The sequence below is a fragment of the Drosophila willistoni genome (genome assembly GCF_018902025.1).
Source record: "Drosophila willistoni isolate 14030-0811.24 chromosome XR unlocalized genomic scaffold, UCI_dwil_1.1 Seg8, whole genome shotgun sequence".
Classification (NCBI taxonomy): domain Eukaryota; kingdom Metazoa; phylum Arthropoda; class Insecta; order Diptera; family Drosophilidae; genus Drosophila; species Drosophila willistoni.
The window spans coordinates 1,353,822-1,366,008 of NW_025814059.1; the positions used below are offsets into that span (position 1 = coordinate 1,353,822).

Consider the following 12,187-nt stretch of genomic DNA (forward strand, 5'->3'; position numbering starts at 1 on the left):
GTAAAGATTATCGTACAATTAATAAGAAAAAATTTAGCTTGAAAATCGATATTTGAAGGTTATGTTTGTACATTTTTCCCCTGTAAGTAAAGTAATAAAAATTTCCAAGCTTTTGAAATTCAACAGTCAATGGTCTGCAAGAGCATCTAATCTTCGGCATTGCCTAAGTAAACTATTTTGCTATATTTGCTACTTCTTCTTCGACAAGTTTTCTGTCAAATTTGTTTGTCTTCAATTTGATTTACTTAGTTTGTGTTGAAGCTCGCAATTAAAGCACTTGAGACGCTGCATTTTGCACTCATTCGGTTTCCTGTCCAGCATTTTGGTAAATGATTTCCGTTTTTTTGGGTGCTGCTGCATATTCCTTCTCTGTCCTCAAACTTTTAGTTTTGTTCTATCTATCTTAATACCCTAATATCCAAGACCTAAATGGTATAAGCCAGAAGTTTGACAAGAAGTCAAACTATATGATTTTTAGATTCTATAATTAAACGCATGATAAACTAAATCGGGATTAGAATTAGAAAGAATATTGACCAAAAAGTCCATGGGGCAAGAGCATTTAAGCTCTTCAGCGTTTGAATGAGGCTTGGATATAGGGTATCTTATGGTCCACAGAGTCGAAGCATTTGGAATTTCTTCTTTTTGAGTATTTTTTGTTTTTCGCAATTCATTCAAATTCATTTTGAAGCTGCCACACACATGTGGTGGACCTTTCCCGCCGCGCTCCATCAGTTTCGATTGTGGAGGGATGCCAAAAGAGAGGAGCAAAGCGCGATCCCTTTTGGCTTTTTCGTTTCCATTAAATGCTTGTGCGTGCCAGTTTGTTTGTTTGATTTAATTTTTCTTTTTTGTTTTTATATGTGTGTGTGTATGATGTTTTTTTTTGTGCAACGCTATGTTGCTAGCTGTAAATTGATTCTCACTCTCACGGCACATGAAGTCGTCGTAGTCGTAGTCGTCATCGTCCATCCAGTCATCCAGTCGCGAGCTGCTCATGGCAATGACTCAAAATGTTTATAGACCATTTTAGTTGAAACGAGAACGTTTTGCATTTTATGCGTTTTTTTTCTCTCCTCTCTTCGCTTCTCTTCTTTTTGTTACTTTTTGAATAGCAATAAAGTGCAGTAGCAAAATTGAATGAAAGTGAGACCGGAAGTGTGTGCTTCTGATTGTGATTGTCGGCTAGAGGAGCCCCGAGTGGTTGCTCTATGCTCTGACGTTCATAGTTCTACATACATACATATGTAGAGTGTTTAAGGGGGGCTCTTTCAGTTCATGGCCGATGCGTTGTTATTGTTTCATCATGGGAATATTTAGTTTTTGAACTGTGTGAGACTTAAATGAACGATTGCCAACGGGGGAGGCAATGCATGTCGATGCAGTCGATTTGAAAGTCACTCCAAAGTGAAAAGATTATAAAAGAAATGTATACATCAGACAAAGAGTTAATCAGACAACAAACTAATTGATGTATATAAAAGTTCTTAAATATCTGTTTTGATTAGATTAGATGTTTAAATGACGCATTGACGCATTGACAAAATCGATTCTAACTTTTGATTCTCATGGGAACTAATCACTTTAAACGATATTAAGCAATTAAATTGGAAATATAGAATGTATTTAATTACTAAGCGCATTAAATGCTGTCATCCGCTTTTTTTTCTAATATATTTTGCATATTTTGGTAAATCTCATTAAATGTAGCAATGGTTGTCAAACTATCAAGAGAATATGTTGAACATTTTCGACCATAGAAACCACAAAGCATTTTCGTGTTAATACAAAAGTCAACCACAAAGGCAAACAACATAATTCAAAACACAAGCAGAAACAAACAGTACCTGCAAATATGCATACAGTACTTGGCAAAAGTATGTATTCAGTTAAATATAAACGAAATACTAGGCAAAACGACAGAGACTCGATTTTAATTAATCGATTGTCAATAGATCCCCCTGAGACTATTTCATATTAAATAATGCAATAAATGGACTTTTGACTAGCACTGTGCAACACATCTAACACATAATTTAGCATATTTATTTGGGCAAATGAATTATTATTATTGCGGGCAAAACGAGCAAAGCTAAAATGATGCCAACATCATCACAGCGTTGCCCTTAGCCCAGGACACCGTCTAAACTTTTAGAGCCTTTAATCCGATTCACATCAAGTGGATAATTGGGGCATGTTGTGGTAGGAGGTAAAGGATAGAGGATTGCATCTCTTTTGCACACACAAAAGACACAAGCGGAACTGAAGATGGGCGAAGAGAGGGGATCCATTACAAGTTTCTGTTAATGTCATTGTGATGTGCAATTAGGTTCACTTCGTGCTCCAATTTCAGTTATTTGTAGTTATTTAAGTTTATTGATTTTATGACCGGAGATACACCATGAAGGCAGGAGCGGTTGATAGTGTGTGTTCTGTGTGTGTGTGTGTATGTATGGATAGCAAATTTTTGTAAATGTTTTCATTAGACCAACTTTGATTACATGCTAAGCTTCTTCCCTGCTCTTGTGCGCCTTTCCCTGTATAATAAAGTTTGGAGAAAAAAGTCCAGGGGCATTTATTATTTAAATGATTTTATGTGTTCCACACACACGCATACACATATTTAAATGTATGTGTGCGTGTGTGCTTAGTAGATATGTTTGGGGGGGGGGAAATGGAGGCATATACATATATTGCTTATGGATAGGGGAGGATGAAAAGCGTTTGGTTTTTTGGTTTTTGGGTTCCAGAGGCAGCAGCAGCATCACTTCAAAAGTCAATTAAGTCGGACAGTTGGGTTTACGGGGCCACGCCCATAAACAAATACACATACACATACACACTCGCACTCACACATTGATTGCCTGTTACATTTTCACGCCTTATCTGTGGGGATATTTTCTCCTTCCATTTGTTCTACCCCATCTACATATGTATATACATATATATCGGTATCGTTGCACTCCATCCCTATTCATAGGTCTTGTGCCTAATCCGTTTCGATTTCAAATAAATTCATTTTGTTTATTTTCCACATTTCGTATGCTGAAAGTTTTCTCACTCTCCCCCTAAGTTAGGCTTGTGGCTTTTCCTTTTTCACTCAACAAACACACATAGAGAGACAGGAGAGAGATACAGGGAGAGTGAGGCACGTCGTTTTCCATTAAATTTGCCTATATAAAGGAAAAGAAATGTCAAGCCAAGAAGTTTCATATGAGATTTTTACTTTTGCATTTCTACCTCTCAGAAAGTTAACTTCCAAAACAGCAAACAAAAAAAAAAAACATACACAAAAAAAGAACAGAAAAAGGTAAAAGGGAATAAGACACGCATATTCTTACTTACACTGAGCAAAAGTTTTATGCGAGTTTTCTTTACCCAGCAGTCACTCTGAGTGACAGGTATGTCCAGCATTATGATGATCAAATTTAGGCTGAAAATATATAGGCCGATAGATGTCTTACGCATATCAAGAAGATCAAAAGAGATATTTCCAAAAGGAAGTTGTCAGAATTCCTTAAATTAACGACCCAAACGCCTTATTAAATCAACAATTAAAGATTTAGAAAACTAGATAGCGCAAGTAACACGTAAATTTAACAGCAGGGTATTATAAATTCGTTGCCAAAACTGGCAGGTGATTTTTGCGTTTTCTAAACTTGAACGAGAAACTTGGATATATCGTTTCAATTTCTTTTCGCAGTGCTAAGACCAGAGAAAACTGGAACTACTCTCCCTCCTCCCCTTAACAGCGAGGGCCGCTCTGTTCCCTAACACACAATCATACATACACACATGGCGTATGCGTAACCCATAAGGACTCTCAAAGTCCCTTTTTGTTTCTTACCTTATTTTTGTTTACCTGTTTCGTGTTGTTGCAACATTGAAGATAAAAAGCAAAAGTTAAAACCATTTCACACGCAATTTTTAGCCTACTGTTTTGGTCACTGGGGGAAAAGGCAGAAGCTGAGCTCCAACTCATTCTACTGCTCCTTTCTCCTCCTACTCATGCTCCTTCGTGTTCACTCAACTCACCTGAGCTGGAAAGCCTAAACAAATGCAACACTTTCGGGAGCACAAAGTAACAGCAAGACAGCAGACTACAAAATTTATTTTCCTACATAGGCACAAACAACAAATACGAAAGTTTTATTTTCTTTTTTTTTGGGTTGGGGCAGGGGGTGGTATGGCTGGTATGGTTTCGATGGTAATGCAGTGACTGTATCTACATAGATTACTTGGGGCGTTTAAAATGTAAATTAGCCAAGTGTAAGGAAATATATATGAACATATATGTTCTTTTTCCATACTAAATGATATTTTTTCCAATTTCAAAGTGCTTTTCAAGAGATAGATAGTACATTGTTGAGATGTGGCTAAAAAGCTGAAGAAAGCTATGTATATAAACAAATTAATCACTCTTGAACTCTTTTTTTTAAATACTTTCCGAATTTTAGATAATAATTGAATTTTGCTAAACTCTGCAATTTTTCAACTTTTCAATAGAATAATTAAGTCGTAAGTAAAGTAAACATTTCAAACTCATATATTCCTATGCCAATTTCCCTTAAGCAAAAAAAGGTTATCCCGCTCTATCCCGGTCAATTCTGGCCATTTAGGTCACTTAGTATCGAAGATTAATTTAAATTACGAAGGAATTACATACTACATGAGTTAACAAATCAAATTTGTCTGGTCTATACTCTTTAGTCTCGACAATCTAGATGTTCATACAGACGAACATGGCTAAATTCCTTCCATCAGCCACTTACATTTTAGCAAAATTAATATGTCTTTTCACCCTATGAAAAATGAAGCTTATTAAGCTGGAAAATAATTACTTTAATTAGTTGAATTGCATTTGCTAATTAAAATTGTATGTTTATGTTTATTTTTTCATAAATTTTTCGCCAGATGATCTAATAGGTTTATATTTTTCGTTTTTAGTGCCATTTTTTTAACAAATCAGCTTGCCTTATTTATATTCATTGCATTCCAAGGGCAACTTTTTTTTTTGTCTATCTGGATGAGACTAACTCGACTGTTTTTATTTGAAGCTAATCACGAACTTGTGCTGGCTATTTTCTTCTACTTTATGTCTCATTTTTTATTATCGCACTTAAATATCAAACAATAAACCTCGACTCGACTCGACCCTAACCTAGCCCTCTTCAAATGTTTAAGTATCTCCCATCTATTCTTCTTCTTCTTCGCTCTGTTTGTAACAGTATTTACAAGTCTTACCTTTTTTATTGCCAACCCACAATCAAACTGTCTAAAAAAGAAAACCTAAATACCAAAAGCAGCAACAGCCGAAAAAAAAAATAAAGTAAAATAAAAACGTAAACCAGAGGGTAAACCTAATCAAATTTGGGAATACGATTCGTTTTGCTGGTCTCCTGTTGCAAACCCTCAGGGTGGTGTTGGTTGTTGGGTGGTGGAGTAACGAAACTTCAATTCACCTGCACGCTTCGTTTTATTTATTTTTTGTTTTTACGAAGGATATTCCCGCACCCGATATTCCCAGGCTTTTAATAACTGAACAAGCCGCTCATTAATAATTTAAAATAGAGCAAAAATATGCAATATTTTTGTGCTCCCCCCAAGAGAGAGAGATAGAGCTAGCGAGAGAGAGAGAGACATGAAACACGTTGCTTGTGGCACGCTGTTGTGGCACGTTGCGTTCCTTCTCGTGTGGTGAATTTTGCTTTTGTTTTGCTGCTGTGGAAGTTAAGAGAGAGTGCTTGCCACTTAAGAGTCTCTTTCGATTCACAGGCATTCCTTCATTATTGGGGTCTCTCTCTCTCGCTCTTGCTCTCCCTCTCACTCTTTGTTTCGATGGTGTTGTGGCCCTTACACTTGGGGATCAGAGGCGGATTTTCAAAGTTCATTGCATATGCATAGTAGTTGTATTTGAAATTTATGATAGTCGATAAATAAATAAATAAGATAATGAAATATAAAAATGTGTAGTTGAAAATATTTGACAACCAATTAAAATTAGTGGCAGTCATTTCGATGAATAATTTGCTTGGTGTATGTGGCAAGCAAAATTAAAACACAAGCTTATCTAGGGCTAAGTTTGTTCATTAATACGAGCATTTGACTTAGGCATAATTAAATTTACTGTATCGTATGAGTCGTTATAATATTAGAGACCCTTGGGTTTTTTAACACATGTTTCATTAACTTGACTTTGAACCTCCACTATTTTGATTTAATCAATGAAAATGCAGGCAGGTGGATTATGAAACAGTTGTTCACAAAAGTAATCAGTCGCTTGTAATTAACAGATTTTGCCGGAATGCGCCAAACACATTTATCCGAAATTTGTTTTAAATTTGATATGAATGCGCTCCTGGTTGCTTTGGGGATTCGATGATTCATGCTTTTTGACTGACGCTGCTGCTTGGATCTCTCTGCTTCTGCCTCTGCCCACTGCCCTGCCTATCTGCCAATGGTTTGGCTCGTGCATAAAACAATGGCCACTGGCAGCAGAGTTTTGCCCATTGCCCGCTGTTGTTGTTGTTGTTGCTGCTGTTGCTGCTGCTGTTACTGTGTAGTATAATTTATTTTTATCCCCCACTTCCTTGTAACAAATAAAAACAACAATTTCTGTAGTTGCCGTCTTTTGTTTACTTTGCTTACGCTGTTATTTGTTGTTGTTGTTGCTATCTGTGACGTAAGTTAAACAAAGCTTAGCCCCTCGTTCTCTCTCTCTTCCTCTACCTCTCTCTCTACGGCTCTCTTTCGTTTTTGCCGGCGGTTGTCTTGAATGAAATATCATAGCTCAAAACAAATTCACCACAGCAACACACCAACAGCCAGCAGCAACAGCAGCAGCAGCAGCAACGGCGTCAGCAGCGACAGCAGCAGCAGCAGCAGCACTGCAATTTTGGTGCTACTACTTTGGCATTCGATTCAGTTCACAATTGAACGTTCGCCGTGGCTGACGCTTCTCTCTGTCTCTCTCTGTCCTCTCTCCGTTTGCGTGTATGTGTGTGTCAGTCTCTCCCACATATAAAAGCAGACGCACGCATCCCCCGCTCGCTCTATAGAGTCCCCAAACAAAAGTGTGTTTTTTTTGGGGCGCTCCCGCTAGCAGCAGCAGCAGCAGCAGCAACTCTCGTACGTTGTTCGTGTTCTCGTTATCTGTCGTATCTCTGGTCTGCGTGTTTATTTTTTATTTTTCTCCGCTCTCAGTGGCTCTCAAACCTACATCGTGTTGTGTGTCTTGTACGTCATAGACGCGTTCAGTCAGTCAAACAGTTACGTTCTGCTTCCGTTCCGTTTTGCCGCAGCATCATAAATCAAAATTTAAAACACAAAACAAAAAGTACACAAAAAATCAAGAGTAATAACAACAAATGAATAAATAAAATAAACCTAATCATACTTAATAATTTCCCCTCTCTGTTTATTCTGTTTCTTTCGTGTGTATGTGTGTGTGTGTGTTTGTATTTAGTTTAATTTAGTTAGTTTAGTCGTTTATTTATTCAGCCGGACCAACTAGGGAGAAGCTTAAGTTCTCTCAGATCTATCAAAAATACAATTCTAAGCCACTTAGAACCTTATCTAATCTATTAAGAGATGTAGAGAAACGTAATCTTGATCTGGCCAAATGACCAGATATAGTGACATTGATCATGGGCATATAAACTACAATTCAAGTAATTACAGTCCCCTCTGTTTAACTTGCTGTGTACCTGCTCCACGGGTTGAAGTGCGTTCGAATTGCTCTGAAGGTTATACGGAAACACAATTTTATTTTGTTTTCGGGGTATCTCTCTTGCTCTTTCTTTTTGTATTTTTTTTTTTTATTTATTTTTGGCAATTATGACTTTAGCATTTTTTATGATGCTCAATTTTGCCATGAGAAATAGAAGATAGTTAAATAAATGTGTATACCTACCTATAATTTATCAAGAAAACAAAAAAAGTTCAAGGCGGTGCGTGACTTTGAAGTTTAAACAGTTTTCAGTTTAGTTTTTCGTTTGGTTATACTTAAATATATTGCTCCATTATTATCGGAATTTGAGAATCTAAAAGATAAAATTATAGTTAACAACTTGCAGAAACTTGGAAATGTTTTCGAAAGATTTTCGATTTCTAATGAATACTTTGAAGAAGAATTTGTTTCACACTCTAAAAGAAACTATGTCAAATATAAATACTACCTATTAATTAGACAACCAAAAGTATATTCACCTTTTGCCATAGAGTTGCAAAGGTATTAAGTGGTTGTAGGGCGAAGTGTAATGCCAGTCTGTTTAGTCAGCTGACTAGAAAATAGTTGCGCTCTCTTGCACAATTTGCATGCATCAGATCAAAAAAATGTTAAGACTGTGACGCAAATACTTACATGCACTACAGGCAATTGCTCTAAAACTGTAGGAATGATAAAACAATAGGAGCCACTTGAACGCAAAATATATATACTTTAGCCCTGTGGCCTGTTGGATGGGCTATTCGGGCATCGCTTCTGCTAATATTGTTAACTTTTATGTTTTTTTTATCGTGATCTCTTATCAATTGACTATGGTGTGTGGCCTTTGACCCAGTGGTACTCATACAGACACCTGGCAATGGTAATGATGGGTGTAATGGATGGTTCGGGTCGTGTTGTGCTATGCCTCTTTTAAGCCTCAGTCCGCCCACGACCTACTCACGTTCAAATCATGTAATCAACATTGCGTATACGTAATAAACCAAGATGCCCGGGCGTTTTGTAAAGAGAGAAAGAGAGAGAGCCTTTTTTGTTGCGTTCCACAAGCCGGCAATAGCATAAGAGCAACGCAAACAGACACACACACACATAGAAGAGAAAGCAAACGTTAGAAGGGAAAGATATATAAAGAGAAGAGAGAGCTCTCTCTTTCAACGACGACGATGATGACAATGATGGTGGCGGTGGTGATGGTGGTGTTAGTAGTAGTAGTAGTAGTAGTGGCCCACCACCCTCTCTCAATAGTCAGCTTCTTCAATCAGGTGGTGGGCGCCCTTGCGCTACTTTCATGGCAGGCGGCAAGCAGCAGGCAGCAGGAACAGGCAGAGGGAAGGTGGCAGGCTTCGACTACTTCGTCGATTCATTCGTGTAACGTAAAATTGTCGACGTAGTCTTCTTCGCGCTGTAGTAAAAAGCGTCGCTGTTGCTTGTGCTGCTGCTGTTGCTGTTGCTGCTGCTACTGTCGACGTCCTGTTATGTCCCGTGTATCTCGTTGACCTCATTTCGTGTGCGAAACTCAAAGCGGCAGGTTGTGTGATCCGGATAAAAAACAAGATATTTAAATAACTTTGCCAAAATTCTTAACGAACAAAAAGACATTAATAAACCCCAATTAACGTAAAGTTAAAAAACAAAACAAAAAAAACCAAAAATGTAAAATAGTAGTAGAATTTTTGAAAATGTAAATTGTGATTTTTATTTTGTGTTTTTTTTTTTCCGTTTGTTGTTTTGTTTAATACACTACAGCCACCACCCTTAGCCACAATGGCAACAACAACAACCCCCAAATAACAGTAAAAAAAATTGAGTGTAAGAGCGGCGGCATTTGCTCTTTGTTGGTATTGTTGTTGTTGTTTGGTGCTGCTGTTGCCATTCTTGCTACTGTGTTGTCTGTGGTCGTCGTCGTCGTCGTCATCGTCGTCTCGTCCCATCGAGTATCTTTCATAATGACTTTTATTTTATTGTTGTGTTTTGTCTGTAGATAATATTTGACCTCGTTTTTTTTTTTATGCATAACTTCGTTGTTAGCGATAACAGGGCGCCGAGTGTAATATATCTAAATACTCTCTAAACACCAGATATCTCCTGGAAATTCATGAAGTGAAATTGATAAAAAAACAAAAATAATACAAAAACACAAGAAAAAACATTTAAAACCAAAAAGAAAACTGCAAGAAAAATTCATCAAAATGTTGTCTGGCGTGCCATAAATGAAAGTTTCCAACAAAAAAAAATAAATTAATAAATATTAAGCACCACAAAAAGAAACAAAAAACTTAACTAAACATATTTATTTTTTTTAACGTGAGTGCGTGTTTGTTTGCTGCGGGTGTGAGTAAAAAAAAAAACAACAAAAAACTTTGTTCCCCACCCGCCCAACTGCCCATCAAGAAATCGAGCAACCAACTGACCTCTCTCAGTTGTGTGTTTATTAAATTCCCTTCTGAAACGAGAAAAGAAACAGCCTCAAAATTGCCGAATTAATAAATCAACCAACTAAAATTAACAACAACAATTTTGGTGCCGGTGCGTATAAACATTAAAATTATGTACATAGTTTAATTTAAGTATGCAAGCAAGTAAGTAAGTGAGTGAGAGAGAGAAAGCGAAAGAGAAAGAGAAGAGAGCGAGAAGGCGTAATCATGCCTTCTCTCGCAAATAAACAAATTTGATATTTTTAATTCAATTTTGTTGGTTTTTTGGTTTTTACCTTTTGTTTTCGTACAAGAATTTATTGTGGGTTTATTTTTAATTTCAACAGAATTCTCTTCTCATCTCTTGATTTCTCTCGCTAACATTTTGTTTGTGTCTCTCTATCTATGTATGTGTGTGTGTGTGTGTAATAAAATTATATTTCTTTCTTTTAATTTTGTTTATTATTTGTTGGTAATTAAAATATATAAACAATTTAATTGTGCGAAATGATATGAGTAAGAGGGAAAATTAAAAGTTTCCATGATGATGGTAGAAGAGAAACAAACCAAACAAAAATTGAAAACGATTCAGATAATATTTAAATTCAATGATCATTTATATTTTAAACAAATTTTTTAAAAATAACTACATAATTATATTCATCGATTGAGAGATGGAAAAAAATAACTTTCTTCATAAACTAAAACAAAATTGTTAGTTGTGACTGATTAATTAACAAATTTAATACCTTAATATTAATATTGCAAACTCAGATCGAATAGTAATAATTAAATCCTTAGAATAACTTACCTGTTGAAAGAAAGTAAACGATTAGATAATACTATAAATTATGTTTAGATGAATAGCTTTATAAATGCACAAAAAATTCTTTGGGATTCAAAGAGAGATATAAACTGTTATCAATGGCAAAATAAAATCACTCATTTAAGGAAATGACTGTACTGGACATTGAAGTCAACTTTAATTTTTAAATGATTCATGCGTTTAATAAAAAAAAAAATTCTCCCAATCAGACAAAGATTTAACACGCATACATTCCATACACATTCCATACATATGTGTGTATATGTATAAGTACACATATTTAAAATAAATAAATACAAAATATATAAATTTATGTGCCACAGCAGAAAACAGGGTGATTTCTTTTTGTATATTTCGTTTTCAATCCACCAATAAGAAACATTTATTCGAAGAAAATCTCATTTTATTTGCTAAGTTTCAGATGCAACACAGTCCATGAATGTGTCAAAAGAAGTTCAAGAAGTTGAGATCTATACAACAAAAACTCTAGTTTCGAAAAAAATACACGTTAATCACAGCCTTTAAATATTATCAGTTTGTTTTTGAAAACTTGAACGATTTTTTTCTATTATGAACTAAGTTTATTTCACTCAAATGAAGCCTTGAGAAAGGTCAATTATAAATGACGATAATGGTCACCCAGTATTATGTATATAATTTTAAAAAATATGCATAAAAAGTCCATTGAAAATGCTATGCAAATATTGAAACATGAAACCCGAAAACGTAACGAAACGCCCAGTGTGTGTGTGTGTGTGTGGGGTGTGGAGACAGGGTGAAAGAGAGATAGAAAGCATCAAAGTAAATTTTATTAAAATTAAGCGTAAATATTTTGACAGACGCAAAAATGGAAATAAACGAAGGAAGCAAAAGAAAAGCATAAATAAATGCATTTAATTGAAAAATTGTGCAGTGGCTAAAAATGTATTTTAAACCAAAAAGAATCTGTATATAATATATACCATCTTCTTTATATATATACATGGTCAGTTGTTGAAAAACCAGTTTCAGTCAGCTTGCCGCCCCAAAAGAGCAAGAGTCAAGAGACAGAGAGAGAGAGAGGAAGGGAGAAGAATTGAGCCCTCATCATCATCAAGTATGGGGCAGCATTATTTACAGTGTGTGCAATTGAAATTAATTCAAGTTGAATTGAACTTGTTTTATTAGAACATTGACCCAAGCGTCGGCGTTTGTGTCGCGGACGTCATTCCTCCTCGAGTT

The 12,187-nt window shown here is 35.9% G+C and overlaps 1 protein-coding gene across 2 annotated transcripts in view; it reads left to right on the plus strand.

The window, feature by feature from the left end:
• The first annotated feature begins 10,049 nt into the window (after positions 1-10,049).
• Positions 10,050-12,187, plus strand: part of LOC6645883 (cyclin-dependent kinase 14) — an 81,262-nt gene continuing 79,124 nt past the window's right edge. The window contains exon 1 of one of the 2 annotated variants that reach the window (XM_002068489.4): positions 10,050-10,252. The gene's annotated coding sequence lies outside the window, so the exon portion shown is untranslated. The remainder of the gene's footprint in view (positions 10,253-12,187) is intronic. The other variant, XM_023177645.2, reaches the window with a different exon arrangement.